The sequence below is a fragment of the Miscanthus floridulus genome, chromosome 4 (genome assembly GCF_019320115.1).
Source record: "Miscanthus floridulus cultivar M001 chromosome 4, ASM1932011v1, whole genome shotgun sequence".
Classification (NCBI taxonomy): Eukaryota; Viridiplantae; Streptophyta; class Magnoliopsida; order Poales; family Poaceae; genus Miscanthus; species Miscanthus floridulus.
The window spans coordinates 110,654,530-110,673,216 of NC_089583.1; the positions used below are offsets into that span (position 1 = coordinate 110,654,530).

General features: G+C 48.5%; 1 pseudogene; it reads right to left on the reverse strand.

Moving 5' to 3' along the window:
- Positions 1-3,909: 3,909 nt before the first annotated feature.
- On the reverse strand, positions 3,910-15,778 carry LOC136550319 (L-type lectin-domain containing receptor kinase SIT2-like; annotated as a pseudogene).
- Positions 15,779-18,687: the final 2,909 nt, after the last annotated feature.

The window sequence follows — 18,687 nt, forward strand, 5'->3', positions numbered from 1 at the left end:
GGGCAGTCTTCTCTGAAATTGCGGGCGGAGCCACGCCGCTCCCGGCTAGTTGGTCTGGATTTTCGGTGGACGCCGAACTAGTATATCCGAGATAAGTTCAGAAGGCAACCGTGATCAATATAAATTGCAAGCTTACATCAAGGTTACAAATACTTACATGTTGGAAGCACGGAATGATGTGGCGAAGGCGCATCTCTTCGGCCGTGCTTGCTCCACGTGCTGTGCAGGTGACACCTGGTCTCCCTCTACATCTAGCACCGACGCCGGGGCTTGGTGCTCGACCCCTCCGCCGCTTGTCCTCGGCGCTGCAGTGGTCGGCGATGTGAGTCCCACTGGCACGGAGGAGCCACCTTGCTCCGTTGACTCCAGTTGCCTCCTCCTCTTTCGAGGGACGAGTTGCAAGATGTTTGCATCCTCTGTGTCGTCGTCCGACAAAGTCAAGATCGTCTGACAACGCTTGCTGGTCATCGGCCGCTTACCAGCAGCTTTGGCCGCTGCCTCCTCTCCAAGCCCCGGTGCTGGTCTGGGTGGTCGGGTCAGCAACTTGCGACCAATCTACACTAGGGGGTGGCGACACAAACACTGTCGCTCTATCTCGACCATTAATCTGGGAAATAAATAGGAGATCACACAGTAAGTTTCTACTACAATATGAGACTACGGGTACAAGGCAAGATGAGTTACCTTTGGGGGAGGTCGGGCGAGCTTGAAAGCGTGCTCGATGTCGCTCAATCTAACATAATTTGGATCAGCTAAGTTAAATAGCTCTCCAATTCTGGCTCTGACTTCGATCTTGTCAAGCGCCTCCTGCCTCGTCCTTGTTGGGTCTACGCTACCTTGGTACTCGTAGCCGGGATGTACCCTCCTCTGGCAGGGCTGGATCCTTCGGCTGATGAAGTTCCTGACCACGCTAGGACCATCCAGTTTCTTCCACGGGATCATCCCAAGTATTTCTGGAATCTATTCCAGGCGCTCAGGCCTCTCCAACCAGCTGGTCCTCTTCTCCAGAATGAACCCCACGTCGCACAGTGTGATCGTGTTTGGCTCTTCGTGGATGTAGAACCACTTCTTGTACCAGTCGTCAAGCGACGTGTTCCAAGGGTAGTGCAGGTACTGGGCCTTCATTCCGTCATGGAGGTTGAGGTACACACCTTCGGCTATCTTTGAGCCGTCGCTTCCTTTCTTCCACAGACAAAAAAGATGGCAAAAGAAGTCAAAATAGGACTGGAAGCCGCCATATGCTTCGCAAAGATGAATGAAGGTGGAGACAAGGAGAATCGAGTTGAGATGCAGATTACAAATCCCAATCTTATAGTACAGACAGAGCCCCTAAAGGAAAGGGTGCACTAGAACCCCAAAACCCCGCTTGAAGAAGTCTTCGAAAACCACAATCTTACCTGGTTGTGGATCGGGGTACCCCTCGCCCTCCGGTGCGCGCCATCCTGCGAGTTCCTTGTTATGGAGTACTCCCATGATGACGAGGTCTTCGATGGTCTGCTCGTTGCTTCTCGACTTCCACCACTCCTTCGCCATGACTCCTGCTTTCTTCTAAGCGTCACTTTTCGCCATGAATCCGGCCTTTCTGATGAAAGAGGATATGGTGGAGGATTGATTGGTGATAGTTTCTGAGGTATTAGGGTTGGCAAGAGGAAGAAGAAGGCTGCGACGGCGAATGGTAATGGGGTTTGGTAAAAAGTAACTTACCAATTCTATACTATATTTAACCAAGAGTTCCGCCGTTTCGTCTGCCCGAGATTCTTGGGAGACGTGCGCACGCGTCGTAGACGGTTGTTTTCACAACCTCGAGATCTATGCCAATATATGCGCCTCTTCGTTATCAGTTTATGCGCCTCTTCGTTACTAGTGTGAGAGGGCCCACGCTGACGCACCTCCTTACAGGTGCCAAGTGACTATTTGCTTGAAAGGACAAGAAGGCAGTATGACATGCTATACCTGTCTACTTTTTTTACGAGACGTGTCAGATTGGACTTGACAGAGTAAGAAGATAAATAAATACACCAAATAATAGTACAAGTGGCATTTGGTTCTTCGCCGCACCTCTCATGCTCAAGGACTGTCCAGACCACTATCATGCTCGGGGACTGCCCAGACCACTACCGTGCTCGGGGACTGTCCAGACCACTACCGTGCTCGGGGACTGCTCCGACCACTACCGTGCTAGATGACTTTTCAGACAACTACCGTTCTCGGGGACTTTTCCGACCACTACTCGGAGACCACTTTCCTCGGCTACATGTGATTTGTACTCACATACAGTCGAGAGGCATTTATTTAGACCTTGCTACAAGGCTTATACTTCGCCTTCCAGCAAGCTCGGAGACTACATCGATACGATGCACCTATCGGTGCATTTCGTATTGCTTGTACGACGATTGGATTCTTAACTTTAGTGGAAACTCTTTTTAGACCCTGACACCATGTGCCTATGTCACCTACTACCATGCTCGGGGACTAAGTGGGCACACTTCACCTTGCGGTGAATGTGTTTATTTTATCGACCCCTACGCTTTGACTGATTGCCAGAATTACTTTTGTCCAAGAGTCACTTACATTTCTTTTCAGAAATACAAGTGGGCACACTTGATAAGGAAAGAAATCTTTTTCTTTTTTTCTTTAGAGCACCATGCATTCTTCGGACAACTGGAATCTTTGGCTATAATCGTGGTCTACTGCTCTCTGTTCTAACCAAAATGCTGGCACATTCGATTGGTCAATGTTTCAATCAGTTGGAGATGACATGAAGACGGGTCGCATTAGTCGAAGGAGATCGAACGGCGTGTCGTAGCATAATACATGGTACTCGGGGACTAGCTGTGGGGGTATTAACCCTTATACCCTTACGGCTAGGCTTGGGCCGGCCCGGATCAGGGGGTCCGGCCCACTAGAAGACGACGTGCGGTCCGGCCAACCTGTTTGGAATCCCGCACAAGGAATCAAGGCAGATTTGGAGATCAAGCAATATCCTGGTCGGTTAGAATAGGAAACCTTATCCGGCCACCTATGGCAATTGTAACTGGCTAGGATTAGTTTTCAGATCTGTAACCCTGCCCCCGGACTATATAAGGCGGGCAGGGGACCCCTCTAAAAACATCTCTCATTGACATACAGCAATACAATTAGACACATGACGTAGGTATTACGCCTTTACGGCGGCCGAACCTGGATACAATCTTGTGTCTGTCTTGCGTCACTATCTTGTTTGTAGCTTGCGCATCTGTCTGCCGATAATCTTCTACCTTGGGCATACCCCTAGGTAGACTGCCGACCATATTTCGTCGACAGGCATCTCCTTTATTTAGGAGAGATGATGCTTCTTTTAGGTGATCTTTTAAAAATTATAGGTACAAGAGATGAGACATGAGATCTTTTGTAGCCCCTCTCCATCTCTAAACACACACTTTTTGGGTATAGGAGATTGGATAGGATATTTGATGAGGTGCCTTTCGTATGAGCAACAAAATAAGTACTTCTCAGTTCAAAAAAGATGCAGTTCTATAATACTGCTCTGCCAAACTATCTTAAAGTCTAAATTATGTAAAAAGATACTAGTATTTGTTAATAATTAAGTATTACAGTATTATATTTGTTATGGAATGTATTATTATATTTTTTATAAACTCGGTTAAATTTGAGTTGGTTTGACTGTGATCAAACTCAGAATTGAATTTTTCCTATGACAGATAGTATAATGCAGCGCTTTTCGTCCATTTGATTTTGATGGTATACAAAGCGAGCATGATTAGGATTGTCAGATCGGCGAAAAGTTGAAAAACATTGGGGGATATATATTGGAAAAGCAGATTTATATTTTCAAGGATAGTCTTTTTGCATTCGAAATGTGCCATCTCGGAAAGGGCAACCGCATGCATGAGCTACAGAAAATACGGATCATCTTCCCTCTGATAGAACACTCGCAGAGGATAAACCGATGCTGGTCATGGATGGATGCGACCTGCCGGACGACATGATGTACGAATCAAACCCGTCATTCTGCATCAGTGACATCATGCTGTAGCTCGTGCAGTAGCTCGGTGACAGATCAGGAAGAGGAACCATCTGGTCGGAGTCCAAGTACTGCACGACCCTACGCATGCTGGGCCTCGCGTTAGGCAATGGGTGCGCGCACATCAAACCCAGCTTCAGCACAAGCGTTGCCTCCTCCGCCTCGTACTTCCCCACGAGCCGTGGATCCACCACGTCCAGGAGCGAGCCGTTGCGGTGGTGCTCGATCACCCAGTCCACCAGCACGACCCGGCCGTCGCGGGCGATGGGCCTCCGTCCGCAGGCGACCTCCAGGAGGAACACGCCGAAGGAGAAGACGTCGGTAGAGGTTGTCGCCTTCCCCGTGCGCACGAGCTCCGGCGCGAGGTACCCCATGGTCCCGACCACGTGGGTCGTCTGAGGATCGGTGCCATGGTCGTACAGCCTGGCCAGGCCGAAGTCGCCTAGCCGGCCGTTCATCTCGTGGTCGAGCAGCACGTTGCTCGCCTTTACATCTCGGTGGATCATGACCTGTTCCCAGTCCTCGTGCAGGTACAGGAGGCTCGCCGCGACGCCTTTGATGATCCGGTACCTCTCGTGCCTCGACAGCACCGGCACGTGCTGGTCGTGCAGGTACTTGTCAAGGCTCCCGTTCGCCATGTAGTCGTACACCAAGATGAGCTCACCTTTGCGCCTGCAGTAGCCTAGCAGCTGCACGAGGTTCCGGTGCCGGAGGCGGCCGATGCTCACCACCTCCGCGATGAACTCTCTGACGCGCTGCCTGGAATCATGCGACACCCTCTTCACTGCGATCTCCAGGCCACTGGATGATGGGAGTGTTTTAATCGAAAAGATCATCTAGGATTAGGTCTAGCAGATTCTCTTTACTGTGAATGTGATATCGAGAGTAGAGAAATAGAGAGAAATAGAAGAAGAACGTGTCGAACCTGACACTGCAGAGGGAGATAGTCCAAAAGCCGCCATCTCGTTCGTCGGTGAAGTCTGCGCACGGGCAGCGACGTTCGGGGAAGAGGTCAACGAAGTCGTCGACGTCGGTGGAGCGGCGCGGCGCGGCTAGTGGCTTCCCGTCACTGGCTGAGCCCATCTTTGATCGGGATTAGGGTTTAGGTTTCGGTGGGGAGCTCTGCTCACGGTAAACCTCGTACTCAGAGCCACTGGCCCCCACCTCTATATATACTGCAGTGTGACAGGGGCCCTCCAGCCATAGTGGGCTGGGCGCCCCCGATCAGGGCGCGAATCAAAAGCCTAACTGGGCCGTTGGGCCTAGTTTGGGATTAGATACCAATCTAACAATCTCCTCTTGATCTCCTACCATCTTTCAATTTCATATCATTTACTTTTGTTCATTCCATTAAAGATTAGCGCATAGAGCATATTTCATCGTCACGGTCAATTGCCGATAGATTTAACAACTACAACACACCACTCTATTCTGAAATAGATACTTAACTTTGGGCCTTATTTTGTTCAGGAATTATAGGCTTTTCCTTAAACTCATGTCGGCTACATGTTCTCTGATCACGTTGGGTGTTAAGCTTTTGTAAGCGGATCTGCGAGCATCTTTTCGGTACTTATATGCTCAAGACTTATGATATGATTCTGGACTTTATCTTTCACAACATAATACTTTATGTCAATGTGTTTGGCAGCACCACTTGACTTATTGTTGTGAGCATACTGTACTGCCAGATTATTATTGTAGTATAACTTAAGTGATCTATAGATATCGTTAACCACCTTCAAACCGGGTATGAACTTCTTTAGCCAGTTCATCTGTCCCGTTGCCTCATAACACACTACAAACTCGACATACATTATGGACGATGTAGTGACGGTTTGCTTTGAGCTTTTCCATGAAATAGCTCCCCCTGCGAGAGTGAATACATATCCAGACGTGGATTTTCTATCATCTCCCGCATAATCAGAATCTAAATATCCCACTATATGGAGTGAATCTGATCTTCTATACGTCATCATGTGGCTTTTCGTTCCTTGCAAATAACGCAAGACTTTCTTTACTAATTTCCAGTGTTCTATTCCAAGATTGCTCTGGAATCTGCCAAGTAACCCAGTAACAAATATCAAGTCAGGGCGCGTACATACTTGAGCATATTGTAAGCTTTCAACAGTTAAAGCTTATGGAACCGTTTTCATTTGATTGATCTCATACTGATTCCTGGGTCATTGAAAATCCCCATATCTGTCGCCATTGACTATAGGAGCAGGTGAGGGACTATATTTATGCATATTGATTTTTTTTAAGATCTTTTCTATGTATGTCTTTTGTGACAGTTCTAATACCCCTTTATTTCTATCTCGGTGAATTTCGATCTCTAGAACGAACGAAGCTTCACCAAGATCCTTCATATCAAATTTTGAGGACAAAAACTTCTTTGTCTACAGTAGTAGACTGACATCACTACCAGCAAGTAAGATATCATCCACGTATAGGACAAAGAAGATAAACTTCCATTCTTACAATTGTCCTCAACATTCTCTTTAAACCCAAAATTCCTTATTGTCTGAACAAACTTCAAGTACCACTGTCTTGAAGCTTGTTTTAATCCATAAATGGATTTCTTTAGGCGGCATCCCATTCGTTCTTTTTCTTCCATGACAAAACCTTTTGGTTGTGCCATGTAAACATTTTCCTCCAAGTCTCCATTGAAAAATGCCATCTTTACATACATTTGATGTAATTCTAAATTGTAATATGCCACTAATGCCATTATAATTATGAAGGAATCCTTACATAAGACTGGAGAAAAGACCTCATTGTAATCAATGCCTTCTCTTTACGTAAAGTCTTTTGCCACAAGTCGCGCTTTATATCTCTCTATATTCTCTTGAGAGTCAAGTTTTGTTTTGTAGATCCATTTACAGCCTACTATTTTGGCTCCTTTAGGAATTATTTTCAAGTCCCAAACTTTATTGGCATTCATAGATTTCATTTCATTTTTTATGGCCTCAAGCCACTTTGATGAATGATCACTTCTCATGGCTTCTTCAAATGAGGTGGGATCATCCTCCATTTGCAGTATTGTATACTTCATAGTCAGCAGCAATAACTGATTTTCTAACTCTTTGAGATCTTCTAGGGGCCTCCACATTTAGCACATCTTCTATTTAAGGATGTTGTTGCTCCCTTCATGTGTGGCAATAGGTTCTACAGGATCTTGAAGAACAGGTTTCTCATCGTCATTCATTGTTGCCATAGGCGGAATAATAATAGGTGCTGGCACCACAGTATCTTGCATTGTCGGTGCAGCGACAGCAGGTAGTGAGAAAAATGGCTCATGAATCATCGGAGTGGGCGCATACACCCGCTTCTCTTTGCCATGATCATCTTTAAGTAATCGGGACAATCTTTCTTATAATGTCCTGTCTTCTTGCAATAGAGGCACTGGTCTTTCTCTATTGTGAACTTGTTCTGCTGAGATTGATGCAGCATGGGACCCTTTCCTTTTGACTTTGATGAGGAGTTAGCATTATTATTCTTTTTCTTGTTGTCTTTTATATAATTGATAGTGCCATTATTGACAGCTTTCATTCTCTCCTCCTCTTGCACACACATAGCCATAAGCCTCTCTAAGTCCTACTTCTCGGGCTATATGTTGTAGTTGACAATAAAAGTGTCAAATTTCTTTGGCAAGGAAGCAAAAATCAGATGGATAAGAAACTCTTCCTTGAGAGTCAGATCCATTGGTTTTAGCTTGGATGTCAAATTGCTCATCCTTAGTATGTGCTCTCTTATGCCACCATTTCGAGAGTACATCTCTGTCATCAGCTGCTTTATCAGCTGGGTAGCATATGTCTTTGAAGAGCTAGTGAACTGACTCTTTATTCTATCGAGGTACTCGATGACCGTGTCACACTTTGGGATTGAGCCCACAATTGTAAGCATAATCATGTTCTTTATCACAGCCAAATATTTCTTGTTGACAGTGACCCACTTCCTATGCTCAAGGTCATAAGACATCTTTTGGGATTCAAAATCCCTTGATCTAGTTGCCCAAGCGACATCAGCCTCGTTTGTCTCTCTCACCGGTGCCACAGGCTCAGTGGGACACGGTGAGGTGACTACCCAGTCTACTTCAACTAAGATGAAGGCCAGGTCAATCTTTTTCTTTCACTCCGTGTAGTTGTCATATTTGAGAGTGGAGATCTCTTTGATACAACCCATCTAGTTGTATCCGCCTGAAAACATAATTCATATAGAGTGAGAACATAAATAATAACAACAATTGCATGCCTTGATCCAACGTTGGTTAAAATTAAAATATACAACTGTTTATACATTAAATCTACATCATCGTTGGACAGAAATAAAAATAATGCATAAAATCATTAAAATTACGATATTGTTATTAACAACGTTGGTAAAAAAATAACAACATCATAATCATGTTAAAATCTCTTTTTCTCTAATTAAATATCACGTTGGTTCAAAATAACTGGAGAATAAACTATTTCTTTAGCAGCGGGAAACGTAAAAAATTATCTATTTTTCAGAAGCATTAAACTTTTCTTAAATATTCGCTAAAAAATTATCCCGTTGGTTAAAATTTTAACAGAGATATTAAACTAGATAAAATTCATCGAAATCTGCTTCTGAAATTAAATAAACTCGAAACTTTATTTACTGTTCATTCTGGCCCGGCCTGCAGCAACAGTAACCGCTCCAGCAGCAACAGTGCCCCGCCCGGCCTGCCACAGCAGCCCACGCACGCGCGCTCGCGGCACCTCCCCGCGCCCAGGCCACAACCTGGGCCTGGGCCGGCAAAGTCGCCTGCCTGGGCCGATTTCGGTCCAGTCGCGCTCGTCCGTTCATCAAGATCCAACGGCCGCGTGCGTGGATCGGGGACATAAAAACCGACGCCGCGGTGACCCCGGTGAAACCCTAGCCCATTCTCTTCCTCGCCTCGCTCCTTTCTCTCCTCAGCGCAGCAGCAGCGAGCAACCGAGCGAAAAAACACGAAGACAGCGCCATCACCGGTCCCCTCGCCGGCGTGCGCGCTCCCCAGCGGGTGAGCACGCCGCCGTCGAGCGGTCTGGGGCGGCGGTGCCTTGATCCCCTCTCCAAAACCCTAAATCTAACCCGACCGCTTCTCCTCCTCCTCTGTCTCATTCCCGCGACGGCATGGAGTGAGATGATGACGGCGCCGTCGCCGGCCCTCTCGCCGGTGCGCGCGCTCCCCAGCAGGTGAGCGCGCCGCCCTTGGCTAGAGCATGCACCCACGCGCCCACGAGGCGGCAACGCGGTGCAGCGGCGAGGTAGGCCTCTTCCCCTTCCCCTTTTCTTCTATGATTTGATTTTCCTTTCTTCTCTTCTCGGATCTATCCGATTTAGGGTTGGGGATGGGGTTAGGATCGAGATTAGGGTTTAGTTAGGGTTAGGGTTCGTTCACTGTTTTTCTTCCCCGAGTTTGATTCGCGGGTTAGGGTTCGGCTTCGCGTGCCGAGACCCCTTTCTTTTCTCTTTACTGTGAATGCGATATCGAGAGTAGAGAGACAGAAAGGAATAGAAGAAGAACGTGTCGAACCTGACAGCGCAGACGGAGATGGTCCAGAAGCCGTCATCTCATTCGTCGATGAAGTCTGCGCACGGGCAGCGACGTTCGGGGAAGAGGTCAATGAAGTCGTTGACGTCGGTGGAGCGGGGCGGCGTAGCTGGGGGCTTCCCGTCACTGGCTACGCCCCTCTCTGAACGAGATTAGGGTTTATGTTTCGATGGGGAGCTCGGCTCACGGTAAACCTCGTACTCAGAGCCGCCGGCCCTCACCTCTATATGTAGCGTAGTGTGACAGGGGCCCTCCAGTCATAATGGGCTGGACGCCCCCGATCAGGGCATGGATCAAAGATCCAACTAGACCGTTGAACCAGTCTAGGATTAGTGATCAATCAAAGTGGGAGCACTCCTCCTCTGTACACTCTCCCAAATCCCCGACGCCGAGCAAGTTCCTGTCGCTGAACCCGTTGGTGGCGTGGAACAGGTCCTTGTACGAGAAGCGGTGCGGGCCGAACTCGTCATCCCAGTCTTCCCGCACCTCGGCGAACCGGCGCCGCCTCCACACGACGAAGAAGACGGCCGCGAGCGCTGCGGTCACGAGCAGCGCGGTGCCGAGTGGCAGCAGGACGTCCAGCACCTTGGACCGAGGCTTGGGACCCACGCGTGGCAGGACGGGGAGCTTCGACACGTCGAGAGGTGAGGCCGGTCCGTCCAGGCTGAAGCTCCACCCGAGCACGTAGTGGCGCGTGACCATGACCCCCGTCGCCGAGGAGAAGCCGACGTACATCGGGCCCCGTGCGACGATCGTGGAGAGGTCGACGGCCGTGGTGATCAGCGGCCTGCTGGGCTTCGGCACATGCACTGGCGCTAGCGTGACGTCGAGCTGCCCGGCCTGGCCGTCGTAGTCGACCCACACCTGCATCGGCTTCCGGCTGTTCAGCTGCAGCTCCCGCAAGGCGCCGCCGGCCGCGTCGTCGTAGTAGCCGGCCGGCGTGGCTTGCTCCGACACGAGGCTGTTGACGTCGACGCCGACGTGGTTGCTGTTGATGTCGCGGAGCTCCGGGTTCATGATGGTGTCCAGCTCCACCGCGAGGACGGGGTCGCTCGCCGTGCCGTTGATCGCGCCGAGGACGCCCAGGTACTGCCCGGCTTTCGCCGCGGAGAAGTTGGTGGTCGGGGCCACCACGAAGGCGAGGCCGTGATCGCTCAGACCCTCGTAATCGCACACGATGGCGAAGACGAAGCACGTCGAGAAGGACCGTGCCCGCGCCGCGGTGTCGTTCGACGCCACCGATGCGGAGGACGCGTTGAGGAAGTGGACGGGGGCTGGGCGGAACGCGTGCGCTTTCGCCTGGAACGTGGCGTTGGTCAGCGCGAGGAGGCCGCCGGGCGTCACGGCGGCGAGCCCGTCCAGTGCGAGGTCCGACGCGGCGAAGCCTTGGTAAACAAACTGGTGGCCGTCGTCGTCGGCAGACGACGAGGGGACATGGATCACAAGGAGCAGGACGACCAAGGATGCCAGCTTAGCAGACATAACTCTGTTCGCCTTGATAAGCTCTTACCAGGTTGAACACTCGCTCCGCCTTGATAAGCCCTGGAAAAGCTTTCAGGCTCTATACTCTCTTGAGATTTTCTGTTGGCTGGATGCTGAACTGGTGGGTGGTGGCCGAGTGAGAGTTTTGCGGCACTAGGGCATAGGGAGAGACACACAGAGGAATGTGACAACGAACATAACTGTCAGGTATAACCATACGCGTCAATAATTGTTGTCAACATACGAACATATTTATTGTTGTCAACATAACCTGTCCCACGCGACAATCTGTTCGCTGATGCTAAAATTTGACTTATATTAATGTTTATGCTAAAATATTATAAGAGAAAAACACGGCTCCATAACTGAAAAATAGTTTTAATAAGCTCAAGCGAACGTGACGAATAATTCTGCCAGAGCTTCAAAGATGATGTGTACACCATGACTGTTCTGCGAGCACAGCCTTGGTAGTCGCCGTGCGCTGGCGGGCGCACTCGTTGTCGACTTGTCGTTGTGCCTGGGCATGGTAGACTGTTCTGAATAAGGCTGGATAACGAGCTGATTCAGCCCGGCTCGGTTCGTTCTAGCTCGTTAAGATAACGAGTTAGTTCGGCTCAGCTTGTTATCATAACGAGCCAAAAAGTCAGCTCGGCTCGGCTCGTTAAAAGTTCAAGCTGACTCGTTAAGCTCGCGAGTCAGGTATAAAAAATACACAAAATATAATATTTGTATTTATCTAAAGTTTAAGAATAATAATAATATAAAAGAAATGCATCTAGACTAGTTACCAGTTAATTTATAGGGTCTAAACCAGTTACCAGTCAATTGTAAAGTGCAAGACATGAAGTAATAAAAAACTAATATAAATTTTGATATTTTTTCAATGGAAGCTTACTCGTTTAGCTCGCGAGCGACTCGTGAGCTGGCTCGAGTTGGCTCGTTATAGCTAACGAGCTAAAATCTTAGCTCAGCTCAGCTCGTTATCATAACGAGTCGAGCCGAATCGAATCAAACCAGTCACGAGCCGAGCGAGCTAACAAGCTTCGAGTTTTTCGTCGAGCGAATGAAGTCACTCGCCTTGATGCGGTCGCGACGCACCAGCCACCAGCAAGAAAACGAGTTCTGTGAAGACGAGAGGCGCTGAAAAACCTGACTCTTCCACGCTGCCTAAACAATCAGCAGCCTTTTCAGACTGACTGACACTGGAGTGACCCAAGTGATCAAATGGACTGTTCTTTAGGAAGCCTTTTGCAGACTGAAACAAGACAAGAGAAGCATTTCTACTTCACACAGCAAGTCAGGAGTCCATGCACTTCTTCCTCTTCTACCCCCTGACAGCGAAGCACTTCTATTTCGCACGGCAAGTCAGGCAGTCATCAACTACTGCTAGTAAGTACTCCCTCCCATCCAAATTATAAGTCGCTTTGACTTTTTTAGTTCATTCATTTTACTATATATCTAAAAATATTATTATATCTAGATGTATAGTAAAATAAATGTATCAAAAAAGTCAAAGTAACTTATAATTTGGAACGGAGAGAGTATTGTTTTCTCGCTTGTCAACTCTGGAGTCGTGATCGATCTTGATATGGATAAACATTTTAGCGGTTTGAGCATGCGCATTTTGAATGTTTGTTCTCCTGCGATCCGGCCATCCTCAACTCGCCGTCACCGAGTATGCGTGATTGATCACTATTGTCGTCACATGCCCATTTTATTTTCCTTTGAAAGGAAGACACAATAATTCCACAACGCGAAAAGGGGGTTGCTAAAATTCAATTGCCTTTTATTTTCCTTTGAAAGGAAGACACAATAATTCCATAACGCGAAAAGGGAGTTGCTAAAATTCAATTTTTCTGAGTTTTAGCTTCCATTCAGACGACGGTTATTACATATATTTTATATTAAATTGTAGTTTTAGTTCGTTGCAATTTCTGTAGATATAATTTGCAATTCTCTAATCCGAGAATAAAAAAAATATGTTAGACAAAACCACAAACCTAACATCTAATATATTTGGCACAAAGACAATTAACAATTTACACATTTTTTCTATAGTTAGACAAAAAAAAAGTTATATTTTTTTCTTTAGTTAGACAAGGACAAAAAGTTAATATATTTACCATTCGCAAAAATAGTTAATATATTATAACACAAAAACAATTAACAAATCATAAACAAATAATAAGAGGACAAATACAGGCTATGCCACATGACCAACACGTCGCTTGATGTAAGTCTAATTTTTTTGGCACCTGAGGTTTAGGAAAAGTGGCGAGAAAAAAGAGTACACGTATGTTAGTTTCGGTTTTGCAAAACAAAAGCAACCGATTAGAACATGTGCTATTTAAGACGAGGAAGAGATATTCAGATATTCTCATGTCCAACTTCTATGTATGCATTTCGGAATCAAGGCTAGAAGTTACTAGTTGAACACTTGAACGCTACATAACAACCTCAGTACTTCTCAAGAGGAAATATCATTATCAGTAGCTGAATCAACTCACAATGAATGCTCCATATTAATTTGGAGTATTTTAGAAGCCTTCAGTAAAACACAAGAAGATCAATTTCTTATTACAACGACAACAACAGGATCAACAATTACACTCTCCAATTGCAAAAAAAACCTTTCATCTTCCCCTAGAGAGATCAGAAATGACACCCCATGCTCGTGGACGACGACACGCACGCCATTGTCTCCTAGCTCAGCTCCCGGCTATACATCCGCTCCATCACGGTGAAGCCGAAATACTCCGGTGACAAGTCCGAAAGGACCATGTCACCGTTGAGGTACTGCATGACCTGCCGCATGGTTGGCCTTGCGTTGGGCAACGGATGCGAGCAAAGCAGACCGAGCTTTAGCACCCGAGAGACCTCATCAGGATCGAAACCGTCTGGGATCATCGTGTCTGCCGCGTCAAGGATCAGTCCCCTGCGCCAACGCTCAGTCACCCAATCCACGAGCACCACCGTGTGATTGTTGTGCTCGTATTGCTCGATTGGCCTTCGTCCACAAGTGACCTCTAGAAGGAATGCCCCAAAAGCGAAAACATCAGTTGCCGGCGTTGCCTTGCCGGTGTGGCCTAATTCAGGGGCCAGGTACCCCATGGTGCCGACCACATGCGTCGTATGCGCATCAGTTCCGTGATCGTACAACCTCGCGAGGCCGAAATCTCCTAACCGTCCGTTCATCTCGCCGTCGAGGAGCACATTGCTTGCCTTGACATCTCGATGAATGACAACCTGCTCCCAATCCTCGTGCAGGTACAGCAGTCCAGACGTCACTCCTCTGATGATGTGAAATCTTTGAGGCCAATCCAGTGCACCCTTGCTTCGATCGTAGAGGTACTTGTCGAGGCTACCATTCGGCATGTAATCGTAGACCAGGAGAAGTTCACCTTTGCGCCGGCAGTAGCCGAGTAGCTGCACGAGGTTGCGGTGCCGCAGCCGCCCCATGCTGGCGACCTCAGCGATGAACTCCTTCATGCCCTGCTTCGACTCATGGGACACCTTCTTCACCGCGACCTCCGTGTTGGACTTGGGGAGAACGCCCTTGTACACGCTCCCAAACCCTCCGGCGCCGAGCAGCCGCTTGTCACTGAACCCTCCGGTGGCATGGTACAGGTCCTTGTACGAGAACCGGTGCGGCCCGAACGCGGTCTCCCAGTCCTCGCGGAGCTCGGCGTACTTGATCCGCCGCCGCACCAGGGCGTATATCAGGACGCCCACGGCGAACACCAGCGTGGCTGTTGCGATGGGAAGCACGATCTCCAGCACCTTGGACCGCGGCTTGGGCCCCGCGGGCGGCAAGGCTGGCAGCGCGGAGATGTTCAGCGCCGGGGCCGGCCCGTCGAACGCGAAGCTCCAGCCGAGCACGAAGTGTCGCGAGAAGAGGATGCCAGTCGCGGAGGTAAACCCAACGTACGCCGCGTCCTGCACCACGCCAGAGAGGTCGACGGTGGTCTGCAGCAGCGGCTTCTTCGGCCTGCCCAAGCCCAGAGGGGCCATGGTCACCGTGACCTGAGTTGCCCCGCTGTCGTAGTCCACCCAGACTTGCATGGCCTTCCGGCTGACCAGGCTCAGGTTCCGGAACTGCCCGGTGCCGTCGTCGTAGTACCCGGCGTCCGCAGCGGTACGCGACACCAGGCTGTCGACGTCGACGCCGACGTGGTTGCTGTTGATGTCGAGGAATTCGGCGTTGAAGAGCGTGTCCAGCTCCACGGCGAAGACGTGGGTGCTGCTGTTGCCGTTGTCGGTGTCGTTGAGCAAGCCCAAGAACTGGCCCGGCAGCGCGGTGGACAGAATCGCCATGTCCGAGGAGACGACGAAGGCCAGGCCGTGGGTGCTCAGCTCGATGTACGGCCCGAAGATGGCGAACACGAAGGTGGTCGAGAAGGACCGCGCGGCGGTGGCGTTCTGGGCGCCCGGGTCCCGGAACGGCAGCGGAGACGGGTGGAACGCGTGGCCTATCATCTGGATGGTGCCGTTGGTCAGCATCAGGAGGCCGTCCGTCGTCACGGTGGACGCGCCCTCGAGGGTGAGGTTCGCGCCCTTGAAGCCGTTGTAGACGAACTGCTCGTCATCGCTGCCGACGGTGGCGTCGGCGCAGCGGCCAACAGGAACGAGGAGAAGGATCAGCAGAGTAGCCAGGTGGAAGGTCTGAAACAGCATTGCTTCAACGCTACGGTCGATTTTCTAACAAGCCTCAGTTTTTGTGGGACAGTATGAGCACTAGGCCGCCGCCAGGATGAGACTTTGCGAAGTGTTTGTCGCGAGGAAAATTCTGGGATCCTTGTAGCGCGTCAAGAGTAGAACCTGTCAAGCCTATGCCTCGTTTAGATTTGAGGTTAGGAATCTGGCACGGTAGCATTTTCGTTTGTATTTGACAATTATTGTTCAATTATGGCTTAACTAGGCTCAAAAGATTCGTCTCGTAATTTACAATCAAACTGTGTAATTAGTTATTTTTTATCTACATTTAATACTCTATGCACATGCCCAAAAATTTGATGTAATGGAGAGAGAGTGAAAAAACTTGCAATCTAAATAAGGCCCTAGCTGGCTCAAATGGGTTGGGTCATGTGGTCCAGTGGTTGGTCGCGTTTCTGTTTATCTGATACTCCCTCTGTTGCAATAAGGCCCTGTTTAGTTGCACCTCAAAACGCTAAATTTTTTAAGATTCTCCGTCACATCGAATCTTTGGACGCATGCATGAAGCATTAAATATAAATAAAAAAATAAAACTAATTACATAGTTTAGACAAAATATACGAGACGAATCTTTTAAGCCTAATTAGATTATGATTGGACACTAATTACCAAATAACAACGAAAATGCTACGGTAGCGTTTTTGCCAAAAATTTTGACATCTCAAGTGGCCCTAAGCAATCTGCAGACACCGCACACCGGCCCTCCCCACCCCTCAGTGCAACTGTGCAAGCACCGCGCCGCCCGCGGCGTACCCGGCGCCGTGGACAGCGTCCACGCGTGGCGCCTGCACAAAGCTATCATGTTGTAGCTCCCGCGGGCGCCCGCCGCGTCTTTTTCAGCAGATGGGCATTGTTGTCCCCTCCACGGTGCTGCAGCTGCATACGAACCTGCCCCAACAGCTACGGCGACAAATATACAGACTTCCTTGGATGGCCAGCCCGCCAAGCTAAGCCGCGGACGCACAGTCGTACACTGCCATAGTGCCATCCTATCTCCTACAGCACGTCACGGCGTCTCAGCCGCCCGGCCATGCCTTGCCGCGGTGCTGCCAAGCCCATCGGCCACGCCCTCCCGTAGTGCTTCTGCGCCGCGTGCTGCCCAACGCCGCTCCGTTTGCGTCGCCGCTTGGGTGTTCGACGGAGTGCTGCACCTAGACGCCATGTCCTATGGTCGTGGAAGTCGGTGCTGTCCGTGCCGGTCGGTTCTCTCCGTCCACACCGGGAGAACGGAGATGCCTCCCCCCAACGTTGGCTCTAGACGTAGCAGCGGTACCCACGAACACTAGGAAAGTGAAGAAATGGTGGCGACACTTCTACGTCTCGCCATGGCAGCCCGAGCTCGGTTCCTTCTCCTCGGGGCGGACATGTGCGGGAAGTGGGCGAGACGACCGCCGAGGCGAGCGGCCAGCGAGGGCTGGCGCGGCTTACGCGCGGGACGGGACCGCGGCGTGCGGGAAGGCGGTGCGGCGAGCCCCAAATGCAGTTGATTGGTCGTTCACTGGATTTCTCCCCAGCGAACGACGCGTTCCTTTTCCTTTAATTATTCTGTGCTGTTTTTTATAGGTTCCACTTTGTTCTTAATTTTTTCCCCTTTTCCATGATACGTAGATATATTCCGTACATTAGTCAGATTTGTCCCATGACATTTGCTATTGGCTGCACCTGTACGAACGTTTATTTTTTTCTTTCTACCATTTTTTATCTTTTTTTTTTACATATTTATAAGTTATACTATATAGTTATTTTTCGTACATACTCTCAGCTATTATGTTATAATATTAATTTATACAACTAAGTTATGGAATATATAACTTAAACGTCCAACTCATCAAGTTATATATATTTAAGTTATACGAACAAGAGTTAACTTTTTTTTTTGGAAAGTTACCAAGCTATACACATAACTTTTATGCACAATATATTCCCACAACTTATATGTCACAACTTTTACAATATAAAATTTTACAAAGCAGAACTTATTAACACAAGTTTTTATCTTAACTTTTATTATGTAGCGTTGGCAAGTTGTATAGAATAACTTAAGTACATAAATTTTTAGAATAACTTATTAACATATGTTGTGTTTCATAACTTTTTGTACATAAGTTGTGTTTTCATAACTTTTGTATTTACAAGTTTTTGACATAAGTAATATGTTATAAGATATACGTTATGAGCTAGTACACATAAATTGTTATTAGAAAAAAATTATTCGAAACACATGTAAGTGGGGTCTAGTTTTATTCGCCTCGTCGCGTAGAACACACCGGTGCAAATAAAATTAAAAATAGATACACTCAGAACTTATAGCATTTTAAAATAAATGTTTTTCTTTATTTAATGATGTCAGCAGCTTAGGAAAGCGCGCCTTGAGAGAAGAATGGCCGCTGCGCGCGTGGTTTCATCCAGAAAAGGATAAATGCGAGATTTTTTTTACTAGAAAAGAAAATGTAGCATGTCCGAAAATCGTTCGCCGTTTAGTCTGGTCGGCAGCGAGCGCTCCTCCCTGCGTCGTCGTACGTGTAAAAGCGATGGAACCATTGGATCTTGATTGGAGGGTAGATGGCAAGAGTACGTGATTTGCTGAAAGAAAGTTACCGAATCCGCGTTGGCCAAGATCTTCGGTGCCGGTGATGCTCCTTTAGAATCGGTGTGCCGAACGGTAAGCTTCTCTCCCCGTGATTCTTTTCCGATCCTGATTCTTTACCAAGCCAGATGTGAGAGGAGAAAGCTAGCTTTGACTCAAAGCGTGCGTGGTACCAAGAAGTTGTCGTAAATAGGGTCTCCTCTGTCTCGTCCCCCACGCAGGGCTAGTCCTGATCCCGCCGATTTCTGACGGCGGTGGAAACATATGAATAAGCTGGCGGATCCCTCTGGAGCCCAGACCTCCTTCCGACGGGAAAAGTGG